Source organism: Empidonax traillii, unplaced genomic scaffold, assembly GCF_003031625.1.
Source record: "Empidonax traillii isolate 1590-97213 ecotype Southwest subspecies unplaced genomic scaffold, ASM303162v1 scaffold136:size1122602, whole genome shotgun sequence".
Lineage (NCBI taxonomy): Eukaryota > Metazoa > Chordata > Aves > Passeriformes > Tyrannidae > Empidonax > Empidonax traillii.
Window position 1 is genome coordinate 241,698 of NW_020955329.1, and position 22,770 is coordinate 264,467.

The 22,770-nt window shown below is 42.7% G+C and overlaps 1 protein-coding gene across 3 annotated transcripts in view; it reads left to right on the top strand.

Annotated features, from left to right (window-relative positions):
* The first annotated feature begins 3,663 nt into the window (after window positions 1-3,663).
* ZNF407 (zinc finger protein 407) overlaps window positions 3,664-22,770 on the top strand; it is a 337,647-nt gene continuing 318,540 nt past the window's right edge. For all 3 annotated transcript variants that reach the window (XM_027883907.1, XM_027883910.1, XM_027883909.1), the window contains exon 1: window positions 3,664-3,741. The gene's annotated coding sequence lies outside the window, so the exon portion shown is untranslated. The remainder of the gene's footprint in view (window positions 3,742-22,770) is intronic.

Consider the following 22,770-nt stretch of genomic DNA (forward strand, 5'->3'; position numbering starts at 1 on the left):
GGTGCCACAGGCACTGGCCTTGCTGGCACGTCACTGCACAAAAGTGCAGCCATGCCCTGATGTGGCCAGGTTTCTAGAGCTCTGCTTTCAAGAGCTAGTGTGGCTGCCAGGTGGTGGAGCAGGCTGAGCAGAGGTGTGCTGGCTCGCTCTCCATCCCTTTCTACACAAGGGGCAATGGGGACTGAAATGCCCTCTTGGTTCCCTCCACAGGGGCAGCCCCTGACAAAACCCTATCAGAGCTGCTGCCACGCTGCCTTAGCCATCCCTTGCTGAAGTGTGGTGCTGGCAGTGAGTGGCCTGTGTGAACCTGCCGAGCCAGCCGGAAAGCCAGCTGTGTTTCTCCCCAGATTGCTGTTCTGCTGAGGAGGTGCCCAGAACCAGCTCAGCCACAAACCACAGCAGTGCTGCACCAGGACTAAGCGAGGGACCAGGATTATATGACTGTGACAGATTCACAGAATTGTTCAGGAAAAGATCTTTAGGATCATCGAGTCCAACCATTAACCCAGCACTGCCAAGTCCACCATTAGACCATATCCCCAGGTGCCAAATATACATGTCTTTTAAATATGCCCAGGGATGGCGACTCAATCAAATTGCATCGCTTTGAACAGAAAGCAGCAGCGGATCAATCCAACTGGAATACTGCACTTTTCTCCCTGAATCACACACCTTAACACTTCCAGCACTCACTGCTCAAGCACCAAAAGCAAGCCTATGCATAGTGTTCTGTTCTTCCAGGGCAATCTGTGACATTTGGTTTTGGTCACGCAATAGTATATGACTCAGACTAGCATGTCTTTCAGTTTGATTATCTAAGAATGCATACATTTATCTCACTGACTTATTGGGAGTGTTCACTTAAGGGAATCAGAAGGGAACAGCAGGGCTGACTTTTGTTCAGTCAGCAGTATACATAAAGTAATAGTTCACCTAATAATTCATGCACTGAATTAAAAAGAACAGAACGGAGAAAAACATTTAGCCCCACTTTTCAAAAGAAAGAAAAGCCACCACCTTCATAAGGCTTTTCAAAGGTCTTCTCTACAGGCAAAATAATTTGCATTAAAAAGCGAAGATATATATGCATAGGTAATTGACATTAAAGTTTCTTGGTGTTTACATCTTAAATATTCTTTTTCATGTTTTCTTATGTGTGCAACTGCGTTGTCAGAATAAAGATATATGTATCTTTTGTTCAAAAACTTGCTACTCTGTGGAAAAACAATGGTGCTTAAGAAACCTTTACACACAATACTGTCCACTCTTGACTATGCACAGACACCCCATAGCATCCTCTGGAGAGCCTGCTGGTGACGTTCTACTTACATGACCATCACTGAGTCATGGGAATATTTTTTTCTAAACAAATTTAATGTGAAAACCATAGAGTTGGTAAGTATTATTGTGACTGTCTTTATCCTGGTGAGTGTCTGATTTCTAGTAACAGTAATCACAAAGTTGTGCTTCCCGTACATGGACAAACATGGAACGTTAAGTAGGAAAGGCAGAGAGAGTTTTAAGTTACACAGTTAAGTAAAGAGCTAGTACTAGTCTTTAGACAAGCAACATTTCTAGTGAACTCAGTATTTTGGTGTGGTAGAAATACAGCAACTGCAGGATTGTTTCTAATGTCATATTCTGTAAGAAAATGAATATATTCTGTGTTTACAATCCATCGATAAACTAATCTATTAACTAATTAAATCTTTACTAACTAATCACTTATTCGGATTGCATTTTAATGTATCAGTATTTCAGAACCCAAAACAAGCACTTAAATTTTCAGCATCACTTTAAAATTATGTATATACCTAAGCCAGAACATTAAATGTAGGGATGTTTGTAAACACTTAATAAACAGAGTTTAAATTAAAAAAAAAAAAAAAGTACAGGTAATTTTTTTTTCTTTTATTAACAATGATTCTGCCTTAATTGTTGTTTCTCCTATACCAATGGCTCCCTCTTCAGGCTATTCCTAAAATATGTTGCCTCTCTTCATCTTCTGTTAGAAGTACTTCAACTTATATAACTCCAGCTCTCATGAATGATCACATCTTCTCCAGTATGTTTCCTGTTGGGAAGCAGATGATGAAATAACTGGTGGACCAGGCAGGCTGACTTATCTTTTCAGGAATATGAAAGGAATTTGTAAATGGTAGAGAAACTGAGCTTGAGGGACATCAAAAGATAATTTTACCTGTTTTCCCTGTGCCGAAAAGTATCAAGAACAGGTAGACTTTTCTTAATTATTCTTAAAACTGCCAATGGTTTACATAGCCTCTCAGGAACTACTACATATAAATACATACATGTGCATGTGTGTGTAAGATCCCAGTTATCTTTCTACAAATTAAGCAGTATTCTGTGTAGATTTCCTACTACACACAGGACAATTAAATTCTGTACTTCAACCCTTAGGACAAGGAGAGAGCCTTCTCTCACTGATATTCTGGGTGGTACTTTACTGTTTTAAACCCCGTTCATTCATTTCAATCTTTCCCAAGACTGTGGTAACGTCATGGCTTCTTCACTTCCATTTGATGAAAGGCTTGGGCCATAGTGACTGCTGCGTTCTCAAACCATTCTTACAGTCTTTGCAACCCATGACAGAACCGGCATTGCTTTGCCATAAACCTAAGAGATTAGTCAGTGACTAATCGGCTAAAGAGAACTCCTGTCAGTTCTAATTAGTAAGCTCGTGCACACTGTATGACTAGAAAGCGCCAGGGAACTCCAAATATATTCCCAATGAGGTGCTCTCTCCAAACGTCTGTGCCATGGCCTTCAAGAATGTCAAACTCTGTCTACTAAAAAACACCGTGTAAACCCTACATTTTAAAAATCATAAGCAACAGTGAAAAAGTAACTGCGCTCCACCCCAGAGATACAAAGACTCTTTAGACCACGCTTCTTTATCTGGTTGTTATACTTAATCATGTGACTCAGCTTGAGAAAGGGAAAGAACATTTAGGAGTCATCATCTAGATGTATTCTGACACTTTACAAATTGCCTTCCCCTCGCCTTATTCTGCCGCTTCTCTTCTGAAACTGCATCTCCTGAGAGATTTAAGTATAGCTTGGAGAGACTGTACCCCCTTCGAGAGATAACCCTAGCGAACGGCTGCGGCGCCGAATGTCACCGCCTCGTTTCCTGCTCCTCCGGGACAGCTTTCACGGGGACCACAGACAAGTCTTGCTGCAGCGCCCGCGAAGGGCGAGACTGAGAAACGCAGCTTTATTGTACGCACAGCCCCGCACGGCCCAAGGTTTTGCCCGGACAATCCCGCGGCGGGCGTTGCCGCGGGCACACCGGGCACAGGCACACCGGGCTCTGCCGCGTGCCAGGGAAGGCGCAGGGTCGGGAAGCTCCTTGCCAGCGGCGCCTGCCCCCGCTCGGGCCGGGGCTCGGAGCTGCGGCCTCACAGGCACACGCACATCCCAGGAAGACGCCGGGGGCTCCCTCCTTCCCTCGGGGTGCGGCGCCCGGGCAGAGCCAGGATGGCGGCATGGACAGCGCGCGCGCGCTCACGTGACGCGGCGGCGGCCGTTGGGCGCGCGACCCCTCGCGCCCGCGGCGGCACGAGCGGAGCCTCCGCACCCGCTCCCGCGCCGCCGCCGCGTCACGTGCGCGCGCCTTGCCCCCGCCCCCCGCCGGGCGTGACGCAGAGCGGCGGATCTACGGCGCGCCACTGGTGACACGGCTCGGCACAAGCGGAGGCGCCCGGCTCCCCCCGCGCGGTAAGCGCTGACCGCCGCGGCGCGGCCGCCTCGCCCCGCCGCCCGGCGGCGCGGGGAGCACCGCCGCCTCGGGCCCTCGCGGAGGGGGCTCACGGAGCCGCCGCGTCGCCGTCTCCCCTCGGGCTTTTTGGGCCTCTGCGCTGCCGTCGTTTTTTTTTTTTTTTTCTCTTTTTTTTTTTTTTTTTTGCGGGTGGGCGGGCGGTGGTGCCGATTCCCAGCCAATCCCGCGCGTGGTCCCTCCCTCGCTGCCCGCCGATTGAACGCGGCGCCGAGGGCGGGCGGAGCGCCACGCGCGCCTATTGGCCGAACCAGGCGGCCTCGGGGCTGCCGCGGGTCTTCCCTTCCGCTGTGCCGCAGGCGGGCAGGCGGGCGGGAGAGCAGCGCAGAGGGAGACGGAGAGGGATAGGGGAGGGAAGCGGAGCGGAGCGAGGGAGAGAGGAAAAGCAAGAGGGAGAGCCGGGCGGGGTGGTGGCGCGCGACCCTCGCCGCACTGCGCGGTTCCGGGTGGCGCCTACTCCGGCCTCGCCCTCGCTCCTCGGGGCCGATGCGCACGCGCGGGGCCGGGCCGGGCCGGGCGGGGCTGTGACAGCCGTGTCACCCGCCCTGCGAGAGGACAGAGGTGGCAGCGCGGGGCTTGGCGGGGTTGGGGGGGTGCCCGGCCCTTTCGGCCGCCGCTTGCGGGCACCGCGCCGGGCAGCGCCCCTGAGGCGCCGAGCGGGGCCGGTTTGCGCAGGCGCGGGGGGGCGGGGCCGGTGGTGGCGGGGCCGGGCTCGGTCCCGCCCCGCGGTGCCGGTGGGTCACCTGGGGGCTCTGCATGCGGGGTTTGCTGCGGGCTTGAACGGCTTTTGCTGCCCGAAACCCTCTTTTTCTTCTCTCCTTCTGCCCTCCTCCACCACGCGCAGCCTTTCGCGACGGTCGCTGCAGCATAAGCGTGGATGAGCTTTGATAAGTCTTGCGGCTGGCGGTGAGAGACGACGCACGTGGCATCAGGAGCTCTGTACGCGGCTCTTAACAAGTGATAAAGGAAGGATTGTAGCCGCTTTTCCTTTATTCTGCTTTAGTCACTAAACAGAGCAGTCATAGAATCCGGTTGGAAAAGACCTCTGAAATCATGAAATCTGACCTGTGACCAAACACCACCTTGTCGACTAGGCCATGGCACTAAGTGACACGTCCAGGCTTTCTTTAAACACCTCTAGGGATGGTGACTCCACCACCTCCCAGGGCAGCCCATCCCAATGTCTAATTACACTCTCTATAAAGAAATTCTTCCTAACGTCCAGTTCAAACCTCTCCTCTTGCAGCTTAAGACTATGATCTCTTCTCTTGTCTGTGGTTGCCTGGTTGAAGGGGCTGACGCCATCTGACTATAATCTTATTTTAGGTAGTTGTAGGGAGCGGCAAGGTCTCCCTTGAGCCTCTCAGGCTAAACAACCCCAGTTCCATCACCTGCTGCTCCTCAGAGCGCTTGTGCACCAGACCTTTCACTGGCTCTGTTGCCCTGCTCTGGTCTGTCTCTTGAGTCGTGAGCACCTTCCGTGCTGTCACAGTCTTGTGATGTCCAACATGGTTTTGTCGGATCTAGGGAGTTAGTAGATGCTGTCAGGCTGTGGCAGGGAAAGTGTGTTCCCAGAAATAGCATACGTTAATAATACATTTCCAAAAGGGTGTATATCTTCAATAGAAAAGATGGTTAAACCGAAACTACTGTTTTAGGTGGCCTTTGAGGGATAGGTTATCATCTGTATATCTGTTATGTCAGGGAGGAAATTTTTTACTGTGAGGGTGGTGAGGCACTGGCACAGGTTGCCCACAGAAGTTGTGGATGCCCCATCCCTGGAAGTTTTCCAAGGCCAGGCTGGATGGAGCTCTGAGAAACCTGGTCTAGTGGAAGGGGGGTTGGAACTAGATGATCTTTAAGGTCCCGTCCTTTCCAAGCCATTCTATGGTTCTATGATTCTATGATTCTAACTTGTTTAATTTGACTTGTTACGACAGGTTTCCTGTTGCTCCTTCAAATACTTATTGTAGCCTGTGAACCACAGTGTTAATCTTAAAGTAGTGCTAGGTAAGAAGAAAGGAAAGTAATGCTGTAGCTAGTGGTGATCTCAGAATTTGCACAGTTACAGTTTTGTTTCTTGTTTTCCTGTCCCCTCTTTCCTTCTTTGTGTACATGTACAGACTTGAAGGACCTTGGGTTTGTTGTGTGCTTGTGTTCATCTTTATCACACTAAGCATGATGGTAACACCTAGGGAGTAGTAAATAATGGAAATCCAAAAGTGCCAGGGTAATAATGGCAGAAGTGATTTGCTGATGGTGCAAAATAATAACAGACTAACATATAATTTAAACACTGGATGTAATTCCCTGTGATTCTTTCCTTAATAATCCAAAGGTGTGGCCTGTGAAGACTATAAATTTTCCATTCCCATATCAGAACATGAGTAATCAAGATGTTTGCATGAAGCTGGAGCTTTGGATGCTGGGATCTATATTTTTCCCAGGTCACACCTCTTCATGAAAGATGAAGACAATTACAGGCTTCAGTTTGGTCTCTCTTGCAATCTCCTACACTATTCACAGCAAGTTACATTCATCATAGAAGTAACATTGCAGTCATTCCACCCTTATTTCATAAATTACTTCAGCATGGACATATAATCAGATTGTAGCTTTTATATATAAAATATGGAGCCTGGCAGTAATTGTATAATCCATACATTTTAAAAAAAGTCAAATGCACTGATGTGACAGCACGATGATGGACTGTGACTTTTTCAGTATGTTCAAACATGTCACTTTTATTAGCATTTTGGGAAATATAATTCAAACGACCTGAGTTAAATCCTTTACTATCATTCTTCTGTAGGAACTATTGCATAGTAACAACATAAAAGATTTCTAATTTATTTGCATGAAAGTTTTCTTTGTTAGAAGTGCTTTTAAAACTTAAACTGCATTGTCTCCTTTTATAGAAAAACATAACTTGGACTTAAAATGTGTGTGAAGCAGATGTCAGTCACAATATTCCATTAAAACCAACCTTTTGTATTGAAGAACAGCATTTTCGTGTTAGTGTGAACAACATTAAGAATAAGGTGGCTTTGCTTTGCCTAGTTGTTTTGTTTTAATCTTTTGAATGTGTACAGATTTGTGGTTTTTTGCATGAGCTAATATTTACAGACAGATACGGCCTTTGGAATGTGGTTGAACTGGAATTGTTGAGTGGCTCCTATGTTTGAATATCCTGAAAGGGTTTAGAATTTAAATATTCTCATTCTTGGGAAAACCAAAAGGCTTCATTGGATGCGTGACCCCATCACTCAAATAAAAACATTGTTTTGAGATATGTCTGATCTAGTAATTCATTCCAGTTAATGCTGTGGTATTTATTATGGTGCATATAGCCAAACACCACCAGGTAAACTAGACCATGGCAGTAAGTGCCATGTCCAGTCTTTCCTTGAACACCTCCAGGGACAATGAGTCCACTACTTCCCTGGCCTGTCCATTCCAATGCCTAATCACACTCTGGGTGAAGAAATTCTTCCTAATGCCCAGTCTAAACCTCCCCTGGTGCAGTTTAAGACTATGCCCATGTCATATCACTAGTTGCGTGGGAGAAGAGGCTGAAAGACCATGCCTAGTATTAAGAGGCATAGGATTAACTGAGGACATCTTGGAGAGAATGAATTAGGAGTCGAGTCACACAGGAGGTGGCACTGCAAACTGCTTAAATCTTGCCTGGCCCAGGGTGCCAAAGGTCACAGGAGATCTCTCCAATAATGTTGGACTGGCTTAATCTTTGGTCAGTTTGCCTTTGCAGTGGACACTCTTACGTCATTACGAAAGTGTATGAAAGTTTAAATACACCTATACCTACTTTCCTTCTAAACTGTGTACTTTTTTTTTTTCTTGTCGTTTTGGGCTGTGCTAACAAATAAACTCAGTATTTATTAGCCTGTGTTTTTAAAATCAGTGAAGGAGCAAAAAATGTAAAGATGTTTTTCTTGTAATCTCTTAATTTTTCACCTACGGAAATTCCAAAGGTGATGTTTTGCTTTGCAGAAAGAAGCTGTATGTTTAAAATGGGGGAACCATACCTGCAGCTAGGAATTCTGGTAATCCTGTTTCTGCCATCTGCCAGTGAAGTGTCTGTAGTTACAGAAAAGTTAGCCCATTCTAGGTGTTTATGTTAAATATATGTGGAAGTTTTCATACTTTGTTTCAGTTCTTCTACAGCAATTGTACTACATTTTTTTCTCAGTAGTCCGTCCTGCTACCAAACTACTGTCTGTAATGGTACAGGTTATATTTGGCTGGATTGGGTGGCTGTGGATATCCTTAAGTTTCTTTGGTCCTTGGTTGTAGTGGGTTGAACCTGGCCAGACACCAAGGTACCCACTAAAGCCGCTCTATCACCCTCCCTCTTCAACTGGACAGAGCAGAGAGAGAGGAAAAAAAACAGCTAAGGATTCATGAGTAGAGATAAGAGCTGAGAGTGGTCAGTCACTGATTACCTTCACAGGCAAAACAGACTCAAAGTGGGAATAGTTCTTAAATTTATTACTAACAGGATAAGAGCCAAAGAGTGAGAAATAAAAGAGTCTTAAAAAACACCTTCCCCCACCCCTCCTTGCTTCCATGTTTTCCCTCCTCCCCGCCAGCAGTGCAGGGGGACAGGGAGTGGGAGTTATAGTCAATTGTTGTTTCTGACACTGCTCAGAGAGAGGAGTCCTTCTTCTGCTCCCATGGGGTCCCTCCCACAGGAGACAGTCCTTGATGGGCCTCTCCACTGCTGTCCCGTGGGTCACTGCTCCATGGTGTGCAGTCCTTCACGAATGAGCTGTACTGGTGTGGGTCACCTACAGGGCCACAAGTCCTACCTGGGAAAAACCTTCTCCAGCATGGGTTTCCCTCTCCACAGGCCACAGTTCCCCAGCAGGACCCCGCTCCATCCTGGGCCTCCCATGGGGTCACAGCCTCCATGCATCCACCTGCTCTAGCAGGGGGCTCCTCCATGGGCTGCAGGGGGGGTCTCTGCATCCCGATTGTCCTCCATGGGCTGCAGGGGCGCAGCTGCCCCACCACGGGCTGCACTACGGGAGCTCCTGCCCCTCCTTCTGCGCTGACCTTGGTGTCTGCATCGTTGTTCCCATGTTCTCACTCCACTCTTCCCTGGCTGGAATTTAATCTGCGCAACAACCTTCTGTTCTTAAATATGTTATCACGGAGGCGTTACTGTTACTCCTAAGTGGCTCAGCCTTGGCCAGCAGCAGGAAGTTGTCCTGGAGCTGGCTGGCATTGGCTCCATGGGAGAGGGGAAGCTTTAGCAGCTTCTAACAGAAGCTACTCCTATAGCCCACCCCATTACCAAAACCCAGCCATAGAAACCCAGTACATGGTACAGGGCGAATTAAAATAAATTTTAATTGGCTCTGCCCTTTAAAGTCTATAAATACAAGGTGTTGTGTGCAATGGCCAAGGAGGAGGCATACAGAGTAATTAGGGTATGGAGTATTTCAGTGTATACATCTGAATGTATACATATCTGTAGATTACTATTTTGCTGTAAATGCATGGACAGTTGCTTTTCTGTCTTGTATTTCTTTGTCTCATTGTAGTTATAAAGAAAGTTTCTTGCTGTCCTTAGCCCCATCTTTTGTATTTCAAAAATTCTTCTCAAAATATTGGTGGAAGGACATAACAAATACATACAAATGTTAAAATCCACTACAATTTCAAGGTGTAACAAAACTCATCCTAATAGTAATACTAGGTCATTTTTTTATATGGAAATCATTGTTTCATGGTTTTGGTGTTTTTTTTTTAAATGGAATCCTTACAGTTACATGATATATAAGCATTTCTGTAGGAAACATTCCAGCAAGAAGTTTGAAAAGTGTGGAGATCCTGACAAGGATTCTGATTTAAGCAAAGACAGAAACAGGTTGTTGTGCCATTTGGATGGCCTCGGGAGCTCTGGGATGGCTTTATACTTCTGTACATGTGAGTTCTCTCTTTATTTAGGTTTTCAAGCTGTGGCTCTCTCTGGAATAGCCTGTGGCCTGTGCCCGTTCTGTTTGGTAGGTTAATGGTTAGCTGTAAACATTTGCTATAAACATGTGAGAGAGTCCATGCAGAGTTGGCTTATGTGGAGGAGTCTTAGTTTACCTGTACTGGTGGTGTGTAGCATGTTGGCATCACCCACTCATGTGTTTGAGGGAGAAACAGGAACAGGGGTGCCCTTTCCATCTGGGTTCACATGTAGAAGCATCAGGCTGGGGAAGTTGGTGCCTCTGGGAAGCACTGCACTGTCTGGGATGTGTGTGTGCTTGTAGCTGAGTCTCACGCGTGCTGTATGCCCAGAGCTCATGGCAGTGCTGGGGTTCCCTGCTCAATGTTCTTCACTCGTGCAGGAAATCCTGCATAGCTGAGAAGTGTGAGATTTCCTGGTACATGGGGTGCAGGAAGCAAGCGCAAGACTTTTGAGGAGTGTGTCTTGACATTCATGGAATGCTCAGCACACATACACATCTTTCTCCCCAAGAACCATGACACAGGAATACGGCGCTTCTGCATTTTGCAATGCCACGGGGTCTGTTAACACAGGGGAAGAAATTCCTGTTGCGTGCTTGCCTTCCACTGAATGTTTAAGTGAAATCACACATTATATTTAAGTTGGATTGTTCCAAGTCCTTGAGAAGAGAACAGCAAACTCCGGAAGTTCAGTCAAGGCAGAGTCTTGCACTTTTTCTTGTTCCTTGCTGTGTAACACACTTTCTGCATGGTTGTATTGACATTGGATTTGGTACACTGAATAAGCAGCAAGGACAGCAGTGATCCTTGTGTTTTGGGTTTTTTTGTCTGATTTGTTACTTTTTTCTTCTTCACTTTCCAGTTTCAATGCCAGTGAAGTAAAAGCTGTTTCTATTCATGCTCTCCATGTAATAAGGCAAACCGAATTTTACCTTACTCTTTAAAGGGAAAGGGGTGCTCACCTTGTGTCATATAAATTGTTAACAGGATATATGCTTCTGGGGAGTCAGAATGGATAAATAAAAAATCTAAAAGCACTGATAAACTACAGCTTGTTTGTTTGTTTGCTTTGGCAGCTCCAGAATAAAGTGCAATGAATGCTAAAAATTACTAGTTTAGCCTGTGTATCCTTTCTTGGGCAAAGCCTGATTGTTACAAGTCAGAGCTAATTTTTTTTGGATTGGATCCACTGCTAGCATAACATCTAAGTTCAAAGATACGGTACATAAAAATGTTTTCTGGATGTTGTCTTCAAAATCTGCCGAATTCATTTCTATTGTTCTGAGTTTTATTGGTACAATAATGGACTGATTTGAATTGCATTTGTTTTTTCTCCTTCCCTGTTGTTCCCATTTTCATTTTAAATTATTTACAAGTCTGAGGCTTGGAGATGAGAGCCTAATGAATGCTTTAAAAAATAAAGCCTTCTTCTTTAAGCATGTTATCCTTCATGTTTTGAATTTATAACACAAGCCTTAATGAATAGTTTCCTAGTTATTCTCATCTTAGAATTTATGAGCTGTCCTATTTACAAGTTTTACCTATACAATGGAAAGATAATTCCTGTTTACCTTAAATGAACTGTTCTTGTTAACAAGCTTAAACTGCTAATTAGGAGTAATATGGCAATAAATACTGTGTCAAACCTTTTAACAAGTGAAGGTGCGATATTTAGTTTTTGAGCCTTTTTTTGGTGCATTCCCTATAAGCATACCGAGTGTTGTGGTTTTTGTATCTCATATACATATCAGGTTAATAAAAAGTATTCTAGGGAAAAACTGTGACATTTAGGCCCTCACGGAAGCAGGGGGGTTCACTTCTGTCCTGCATTTAGGTCTATATGTTTGTGCTCACACAGTATTGATATTGCTGTAAGCCTCATTGTTGGGAGGCTTCAGATGGATGGCAGACATGTAAGAAGCCTTATGACTTCATATATATGTCTGTGTAGTATTTTGTTAATAGTTAAGTTATTCTCCTGAAAAAAATAGCAGGAATAGCAGTAGTTGTTTTGGTTTTGAGTGTAGATTAATATAATTTAATCAGGAAGGAAAGGAAGCCTGGGAGTAGAATTTGATGTCATTTACCTAACTATAAATTGGAGTATTTTCATTTAGTTTAACAGAATTTTTTTCAATTTGTGTCAAAATGATCAAACTCAGAACCTGACACAAGCTTTCCATTTCATAATTTGTGCGTACAAAACCAAAGAAATAAAATTGGATTTTTTTTTTTGTCCAAATGTTACCCCAAAAACCAGGTTGTTCTTGAGCAGAGCTTTTATAACAGTGTTGTTACTTGTTGGCACCAGGAACTTGTCAGATATGTTGTATGAAAAAAAAACAAACCCACCACTTTTTTTTTCTTTAGTGGTTTCTGATTAGACTTTAAGTGTCAAAGCTACAAGCTTGTGGGTTTGAGTGCCATTCTAAATCTAGGTAGCTTGAAAATTCTTGACAAGTATTTCTTTGACATCTTTTTGTATGCCTCTCATACCTGCAGACGGTTGTATGTAGCCTTTGTTCCCTGTCTGATTTTCTTTTTGTCACCCAAGGAGTTTTCAATAGGGATGGCAACCTGAGGAGGGAAGGGGAGGAAGAGACTGAAGAGAAAGCTGATGTAGGTCTGTCATTGGAGGTGTCTCTTCTGCTTCTCCAGAGCAGGCATAAGGAGTTCCTTCTCTCAACACCTAAGACTCCTTCTTGGGCATAAGGTTATTAGGTACAGTAGGTAGTTGTTCGGAGAGGTCAAGAGAAAACCAGGCCGTGCATTTTGCTAGCTCTGTTCAGGTTACTTAGGTTCTGTTTCCAGGTAAAAAACATGCTGAGCTTTGCTGGTGGAGGTTGACTTGCAGGAAGTTGAATGCTTTGTCTTTTACTTCATTTACATCATCATGATTTTATAGGTTCCTTGTATCAATAAAGTGTATTTTGATGGAGAGTGTTGAGTAAACTTCCTTTTTTTTTTTTTTTTTCCAGAGAATGTGTACCTTTGTATTTTTTATGGAAAGGGTATATACCCCATAAGGGGATAGATTTCTGAGGAGGCAGCATACAGGCAGAGGTAATATGCAAGCTACTGTAGATGGAGAAATAGGCAAGCTTTGAGACACACAAGCTTGTCTTTGTATCTGCTACTAGTATCAGGATAATTAAAATATACTTGAAATGAAAACAGATTTAATCTCTGAAGTTAAATGTTGCATGGAAGTGCAGGCATGTAAGGAGTATGTCTTTTTTGTCAAAATAGTTGTCAAATAATATTTTATTTATACATTTGATGTAAGTACTCAAAGGTCTTTAGGCTTGCAGTTACAGAGTTTTGGGCTGACAGTGCTGAGAAAACTTCAGTTGATATCACTGTGGCCATGGTTTCATTTTTATTTTTCAAGTATTTTTCATCTTTGTAAGTTATATTTCTGAGCTCAATGGGATCTGTTTAGGGAGAGGAAAAATACTTCATTATTTAAATTTTGTTTGAATAAACCACCTAGAAAGCACAGAAAGAAAGGGTATATTCCTTAAAATAAAATCGCAGTAGGAATTTTGCATTATAAAAGATGATGTTCATAGTGCTGGATTTGTCTAAACCATCAGAATTGCCAAGCATAAGTAATTACATAATTTCACACTTTCCAGTGAAGTCAGACCCTGATTAAGAAGTTGACAGCCTGAAAGAGTCTGCTCTTTGACAGTGATGTCTGTATTCCCTCAATTTGTAGAGACTGTATCTAGGAAAACAAACCAAGCTCTAAACCCTTTACTTTGAATGAGAACACTTATTGACAGAGGGAGAATATTCCTTTTATTAAAAAAGTTTTCATACTTTAAATGCACAGATATTTCAGCTTTTCTGCTTTCAGCTAGTGTAGATTTTGCTGATACCAGGTCTTCTCGCTGTCTTGGTGCTCACTGTCTTTCAGTACGTTTGATATTCATATTTCTTTTTTATTCCTTCTTCCTTGCTGTGCTTTTTTTCTTCCTTTTCTTAAACAAATAGACAATATGGTAATACGAACTCTTAATAGGAAAAAGGCATTGTTTAACTCAGTTGGGGTACTACTAATCCAGTCACCAAATGTAACCATAACGCAGCATGCATTTTAATTATTAAATATAATGGAAACTTTGCATTTTAAATCTGGAGCTATAAACCACTTGTTTGAAAATGCACAGTTCAGCACTATGGTTTTAGTTTGTAGTGAATTACAGGGCAGTATTCTTTGATCAGTTATTACAAGTTGAAGATTAGTAGCATTCACTGCTTGTGTTAATTTTGAGAGTACATATAGGAGTCACTGCAGGTCAAATTGAAGCTCAGATGTGTATATTTTTAATGATTTAGTGAGCTGACTGGATAAAACAATGTAAAAATGTATAGCTAATACAGTCACGCCAGTCATTCCAAATAGGGGTGATTTAAAGCCACATTTTAAATACTAGTATTCCCTAAAATTCCAGTACACTGTAAAATATGCTTTAACTGCCATATTGTTGAGATTTTGCTTTTAAAAATGTTTGTTTGAATAGTTCTGCCCAGTGCTCCTAATGCTCTTTCAGTTAAAGAAGAGATGCCAGGTAAGAACAATTAAAAAATGTTTGTTCATGTTTGTTCGATACATTTGCTGTAATGAATATATTTTGACCATAAATGCTAATAAATACAGTGAATTCAAATGAAATAATCTCAATGTCTATGTATTTTTTAACATAAAATGTAAAAGTACTCCTGGAGTGGATGTGGATTTTACTGAATTGTCACGAAAGCTTACAAATCCTGCACGAGATGTGCAGGCTGTTTTCAGAATTAGGGAACACCAAGTTATTAAGCAGCTTCAGTAGGTTGGAGGAGGCTTTTCTAGGTGCTTTCTTGAGGGTGCTCATACAGCAGGCATGCCGTAGGTACAAGAACAAGATTCTCATATTCGTGAGAGGTAAATAATATGATAGTAGCTCTGCAGAGTCAGTATCTTCTTTCTTTTCGTCCAGGTTGCAGATGTAGCAGCTCTCTTTCTCTGGGTTTAGGACTTGTGCTTGCTGCCTTTCTCTAGCTGAGGAGACTGCCCCATGCTGGTGGAGCTGGATTTTTTTCTTCTCTCCCTGTGTTATATGTGAGATACCAGTACCTAAATGGGGACTCCAGGTCTCACTTTCTGATCCAGACACTTTAAATCTTGACATTGATTAGTACAGTAGTGGCCAGCATACCAGGCAGATACAGACTTGAGTGATTTTGGACTGTAATTTTGGGAATCGAGTGTAGATTTTTGTGCCATAGGACCACCCGGTCCCTTAGAGGATTCTTGGCGCCTGGTTCAGCTTTCCCTTTCCCTGCATCTTTTTTTTTTTTTTTTCCCTGCTGGTGATCTGACATAAATTCCATAAACTGGTAACTGATTTTACAGTTGCAGCCTTTGCTCTTTGAGCCTGGTTGTTTTAAGGATATGTTTAGAGTACCAACTTTCTTGTTCCTCACTGTTCATCTTTATTGCAAATCAAATTATATCAAAATAAGGTTATCAATGTCTAATAGAGCCTTAAAATTCATGCTTTGTAGTTCTTTTTGCTCATGTGTGTTTTTTTTGAGTGTGTTGCTGGAGGGTGTGTTGGTAATATCTTTCTACTGTGTTTGATTGTTTACACATATTTTGGAAATATCCTTTGTTGTCTGTATATACCAGATTAATATAGTTCAACAAAAGATCTTCATGTAAAGGTTATTTTTTTTTAAAACTGTGGCTGCCTCTGAGCCTGAATCACTGTAGAGAACCAATGAATTTATAAACCTTACTTATTTGTGTTGTTCTAGGAATGGGTTGCAATATGTGGACATAGACCTCATGGGCTTATAGGTAGGGAAGTGCTAAGACAGAGGCTTTCCTGATGAATAGACTTAGTTGAAGACTAAATAAAAGCTACATTTGAACCCATGGCCTTGGTGGTTCCCTCTAAGCAAAAGTGTGCAGCGTCAACTGGGGCATATGGGAACTTCTCTGGACCTCAGGTCTTTGCCAGCTTCCCTGGTGCCCCTGAGCGTTTGCAGGTGACTGTCTGGCAGAGCTTGGTCATTACTCCCACCAGCTTCTCCAGATGACCAGCTGCATTGTCAGAACCAAAGCAGGGTTCTGCTCCTTTGCTACTTCTTTCTATTCCTTTCAGACTGTAAAATGGGGACACGTAAAATGAAGGTACATTTTGGTTTTGTACTTTTTGTTGTGCTTTAGGAAAAAGCTGAAAATTAGATACTGCTAGTAGGAAATAGCCTAGGTTGTAGCCTGCACATTAAGGTTGGGTTACTTGTCTCTTCTTGCTTTATTTCATGCTTCATTTTGGAATCTACCTTCTTATGTATGAATTGTTTTCCATGCTGTCTTTTGTACCCTTTAATCCTTTGGCTTCCATGAACTTTGATGGTTTTTGTCTGTCTTTATCTTTCTGTTGCAGTTTTCATTGCACTATATGTTGTCCAATCTCCAGTTCCTGAATTTCTCAAGTCTTATATCTTTATAGATACAAAAAGAAGCTTTTTTTTTACATGCTGCTCTGTTTTTCATTTTTGAGATGTGCTGATGTGTTTTGTCTTGTCTCTTCTCTGACACGGCTGATTTTAATGCATTTTGCAGTTCTCACTAATTTTCCATTTGTCCAGTTCCCATTGTACAGATTACTTTAGGAAACAGCAGTAGAATAGGGAGGTTTTCCTCCCCAGTCTGCCAGCCTGAACCTGGCAGATAAGAAGCAGCTGGAGGTCATTACCTGGTGTTTATCCACTCAGGGGCTCTGCTGCAGCCAGCTGACCACCTCCCAGTAGTTCCTCGGGCAGAGGGGAAGATGAGTCTGAATTACAGTAGATGGCTCTTATTGACTGATTTAAGTGCCCAAGCATTAAAATTTTTAGTCTGATTGCTTTCCCCCTTCTCTCACATCCTTTCTTGCCTTCCTTCTGGAGCAGATTTATTTTTTTTTTTTAATTTGTAAAAGGAAAAGTATACCAACTTTAAGTATGAAGTGGATTTTTACAGCCACGTTATAAATTCCAAAACTAGGCGGTTTATAATGGAAACGCTTAGGGGGGAGAGAGGAGGGCATGCTATAATACATATGTAACCTTTCTTCCCTCTCTTTAGGGAATAGACCGTTTAAACTAAATTAAGTAAAGGATATAAATTGTGTTGTTTCAGTTTTTAATATTTCATGACTGATTTTATAGATAAAAGTTACATTTAACAATAAATATGAAGAAGAATTTATACAGCCTGTTCTAGTTTGATATGGAACAGCAAATCCCATTTCTCTGTAGCTGTAAAGAAAATTCATTATAATGACTTTGATTGTAAGAGATGGCTTCATTGTGATTAGTTACGCTGATAATAAAACAACCTTTTTACAAATGGCACAAGATACATGAGGTCTCATGTGTCTGCCTTTTAATAGCACTGAATTTGTGCATTTGCTACCTTTATTCTGTAGTCCTTTCATTTTTAACTGGGCACTTTGAAAATCTACAAGTTATTAGAAATAGTCTAATATAACTTAATTTTTCTTTTCAAACATTCTGGAGAAGGAGTTACTAATGCAGCTAAGCATTCTTAATTGTTGAGTTTTCAAAATATAAACTACTTTTATTAAAAAAATAAAGGGTTATGTAATTTCATTCAATTCTGAATAACAAGTTTTGTAGATAAAATTGTGAAATCTGGATATATGGCGTTACTTTTCAAATCCTTTTTAAGCACCGAAAGAAATATCTTGATTTTCAAATGCTCTGTTCCCAGTGAATTCAGTTGGATTTAGATATTAGTATGTATTTGACTAATATAAAACATAGTGGAATTGGGATGCCTGGGTAAAAAGCTGGTTGGTAAAAAAAGCCTAGAGAGCAGTGGTGAATGGAGTTATGTCCAGCTGGCAGCCCATCACAGGGGGTGTTCCCCAGCGCTCGCTATTGGGGCCAGTCCTGTTAAATATCTTTATCAATGATCTGATCAAGGGGATCAAGTACACCCTCAGTCAGTTTGCAGAGGAGACCAAGTTGGGCAGGAATGTTGTTCTGCTGGAGGGCAGGAAGGCTCTATAGAGGGATCCTGACAGACTGGATCGATTAGGCGAGGACAGTTGTATGAGGTTCAACCATGTGGAGTGCCGGGTCCTGCACTTCATCACAGCAATCCCATGCAGCACTATGGGCTGGGGGCAGAGTGGCTCATTGGAGAAGTACCTGGGGGTGCTGTTTGACAGTGGCTGAACATGATCAAGCAGTGTGCCCAGGTGGCCAAGAAGGCCAGTGGCATCCTGGCTTGTACCAGAAACAGTGTGGCCAGCAGGACCAGGGCAGTGATTTTCCCCATGTACTTGGCACTGGTGAGGCCACACCTTGAATCTTGTGTTCAGTTTTGGTCCACTCACGACAGAGCTGGAGTGTGTTCATAGAAAAGCAATGAAGCTGGGGAAGGGTCTGGAGCACAAGTTGTTCAAGGAGTGGTTGAGGGAGCTGGGGTTGTTTAGCCTGGAGAAGAGGAGGCTTAGAGGGGACCTCATCACTCTCTACAACTACCTGAAAGGAGGTTGTGGCCAGGTGGGTTCAGTCTCTTCTCCCAGGTAACAAGCGATAGGACAAGAGGAGATGGCCTCAAGTTATGCCAAGGGAGGTTTAGGTTGGATATTGGGAAAAATGCCTTTACTGAAAGCCTTGTCAAGCCCTGAAACAGGCTGCCAAGGAAAGTGGTGGAGTCACCGTCCCTGGAAGTATGCATATTTAAAAAATGTGTGATGTGGCACTGGAGGACATGTTTAGTGGTGAACTTGGCAGTGCTAGGTTGATGGTTGGACTCGGTGATCTTAATGGTCTTTACTAACGTAAACAATTCTATGATTCTATGATTTGGGGAGAGGGAGACTATTGAGAGGACTCATTAAAGGGGTATTTATTTATTTATTTTTTTCCCATTGTACATGCATCTAAGGATACTTACATCTCCTTAGCACAGTAGCACAGAATGAGATTGATGAGAAAAGTGTAATGGTTGTAGTAAGATCCTTTGCATATTTATATTGCTGTGATTTGTGCTGTTACAGGGATTTAATAGTAAAATCTTCTGTACTGTTTAGTGCATAGAAATAATATCAGATATTAAGTCCTGGAAAAATGGTGCATTTGCTGCAAAATTTTAAATTGTTAAAAAGAAAAGGAGAAACTGATCGTATTTTAAATTGTAAAATGGAATTGCAGGGTCACTGTTGGAAGTGAATTCCTTCCTTGCTTCATATAAAAAGCTAAATAATTTTGTGCTTTAGAATGAGCAAGGCTTCATAGCTGACAAAGCAGAAGTTGCATTTGATTATCAAATATTTATGGAATTTACCAGAAAGTAAAAATCTGAATCATAGTTCTTGGGGAAAATAAGATGTAATGCTCAAGTCTGCTGGAAAATACATGATGAAACAGCACACTTAATATTAGGTTTCACTGTAAATGACATAAACCAACATTTTTTTCTCCCATTATCTGTAAGCTTTCATTTTACACTATTGTTTCTTTTCCATTGATGATAACAGCTAGGAAAAGATGTCCTATAGCACTTGTTCAAGTTTTCCCAGGGTGAATACTGGGAAAATGACTGTTGATGGCTGAAACACAGGACTTAATATTCTTTTTACCCCCTGAGAGAGAAACAGGCTATGCCAGGACCCTTTGCTATAGGCAGCAACCCAGCTGACTTGCAGTTCGCTTTCCGTGCCCACTTTGCTCCATCATAGGAGCATACTGGGCTCTCTGATGTGTACTGCTCAGTCAATCGAGAGTGCAGTGCTGAAACCCTGCCCTGTCTGTGGTGGAGAGATGTGACTTTGTGTCCTGGCTGTGCTTTGCTGTGATAACTCACCATGCAGGTCACCCATAAGGGTGAGCTTGTGGTCCCTCAGATCCTGAGGGTGTTTAAGCTGAGCAGTAGCTGCCTTAGCGATATGTCAATTTTTTCCTGCCAAGGAAGTGTTGGAGCAGATGCAATTTCTTACTCTAACTTGATCTCTGGGTACTTGCCTGTGGTTGCTACAGAGTATGTTTTCTGTGTTCATTAAAACCTATTGATCTTTGGAAAGTTCGTGGGATTAATTTCAACATGGTGCTTTTCAGGGAATTAGTAGTATTTTTAGTAATAACACTCTCCTAATGCATTCCTGAGAGAGAAAGTGATGATGTAGTGAGGAAATACAGAGGCCGCACAACCAAACTGCAGCTCTGACCCAACTCCTGAGGTCCCCTTGCGCTGTGAAGCACTCTACGGTCCTGCCATGATTCCTGTGATGGCAGAACTGTCTGGGAAGGGTCCAGTAACATGCTGTACTTCCTGCTCAGGAGGGCTTCGGCTCTGCCACACCTGGGGCCACGAAGTTGACCTAACACTTGTCTTACCAGTCTGCGGATGAGGAGGGCTGCGGTGTCACCCTGATCATGCCAACCAACAAGGCCAGGTTAGCAGTGGCTCTGTGTGACTGCTGGGCCCTGGCAGGAGGAAGAGACTCCCCTCACCTTGGGCTCCACTGCTGATATTTCCTGGAGTGCTGTATGGTATTGCGGGTGCTGACAGGAGATTTGAGTTTACGATAAACCAACAACTGAAGAAAATGCATTGTAGTCTTGTGTAGCTGTTAAATGGTGTGCTTCAAAACAGGGAGGGTGTTTTTGCACATTAGATACTGAAGTAACAGAAATCTGTTACAGGTGCAGCTCTTAGAATAGAGTGAAGCTTCACAATTTTTGTAGAAATTAGGGAAGGGGTGCCCAGCGGAAATGTTCCTGTTCTTACACCCTATGCATGGCAGTGCACTTGAACACTTGTTCCTCACATGAATCCTGGTGTGACTGTGCACATATTTAGGCATATTGCTAGAAGACTAATGAATTTTAGGGATTGGTTTAGGCAAGCACCAAATTTTTTGCGTTGAAACAAATAGACATGGAGGAAAAGGAATACTGTTGACAAACAGTGGCATTTGAAACCTTCATGGTATTTGTTCCCAAAATATCAGTATTGTGAATGCTTTGGGCTAGTAAATGGTGATGGTGGTGTCAGCAAGTGGGTGTTCTTTCTCTTCAGTTCCTCCCCTCCTTAAGTTCTAGCTGCCTGGGACCCATCCTGGGAAGATGTGTTTTCGTTAAATGGGCTGCAGTACAATGTGGATGCTGCCATGGCATCCCCTGGTCTCTCTCTCCTGGGTAGTACTGACTCCTCTCTCGTTCACTTCCACTCTCCATCTGCTGACCAAGAGTGTGTTTTGCTGGGGAGAAGTGGGAGCTTGCTTGGCCTTCAGCCTCTTTTTGGTCCTCAGCTGGAATGAAGGAGGGTTTCGTAGTTCCATGCTATAGCTCTAGTGAAGGGCTTGAGGATGGGGAAGAGGCTCCACAATATGCCCTAGTAGTATCTCTTGACTGGTATCACAGGCACTGCAGAAGTCATTAATAATTTTTATATTGTGTCGTATTGCCAGTGCTTGAACTCACTTTGCCACCATCATACTGGTGCGCCTCCCAGTGCCATCCTGTATTGGTTTCGATCTGTTAGATCTATCTATTCATCTCAGACAGTAATGGAAATTAGAATAAAATTCAACTGTAACCCTCTGAACTGTGCAGACTACAGAAGTATTTAAAAGGCCTGCAGTGACTACAGCTGAAGCAAGGGTTTGTTCACCTGAAAGTAAGTAACATTTAGGAAGGAAGCCAGGCTTTGCATAGTTGTGCATGGCTTAAGTTGTAGTGGTGATCATCTAAGGTTACTGGGGGAAAAAAGTCCCCCTGTGTGTTGCAGAGGGCATGGCAGCACTGTTGTGATTGCTTGCATGTGTTAAAAAGGAGAAAATGTGTGATTTGACGTGCAGCTTCTCCTCTGCATATTAAGGGTTTACCCTCTCCCCATAGTTGAGATCTGTGTATAGCTGTCACCTTTTTACACTGATTGCTAATGGTGGATATTAATTCGTTCGCTTTGCTAAAATGTGCTAGAGGACTGGCTGTGCTGGAGAGATTTGGGACAGCATGCATTATACAGAGCCCTGCTGAGTGGAGTGAGCCAAGGGGTATCACCATGCTTCTCCCCATCACCCTCTGCCTTACATAAGCAACCAAGCTGGAAGATCAAAACTGAAAAAAAAGTCGGTGTCCTGTGTCTTATAGGGTTGAGCTGAAATACTTCCAGTGTGAACACTTGTATTTCACTGAAGAGAAAAACAGGGTTTGTTTCTATTTTCAGGTATGTCTATGTGTCTACCAGTAATATAGTAATCTGATACAGACAGTCATGTAAGTGATGAATGAATCTATCATAACGAATATCTATTCTAATTGATAATGTCAGCTGTCATTCTGTAGATATGCTTATCAAGTAGTGGTAAGCTGTAGATATGCTTACCAAATGTAACACATTTCTGTTGGATCTGCTTTTCTCAAATGAAATGCAATTGCTTCCTTGTGGGAAGTGGCCACCAGGTGTCATCAGAATGCTTTTATTTTTATTAACTTCTTTTCTTTAGAAGCATATATACACTTTGTATTCTTTTCTGGAAACTTTGGTAACCTATCACACAAAAAATCCAAAGTCTTTGTGTTACCTGTTCATAGAAAAAGGCTCAAAGCTTTCGGCTGAACTTCTTGAATAGGCAGCAGATGAGGAAAACAGGATGCACAACACTGAGAAGCATGTGCATATATACACAGATTACTACGTGCATTCCTCCCCCAGTAATTTAAATGGTGCTAAATACAGTAAGCTAAACCATGTGGGCCAGATTTGACTTAGTAGAATATTATTAAGGAGCTACAGGCAAGGCATTTAAAATGATTAGACAGAAAATACAAGTATTTAAAACATTTTAAATTTCCCTTTCTACTTTCTGCCACCTTCTTCCCTTGATGCCTTTTTCTAGGATTTTTTTGTCCTGACTTCACACTGAATGTGTTTGGTTTTGTTATTTTTTTAAATTTTTTAAAATTCA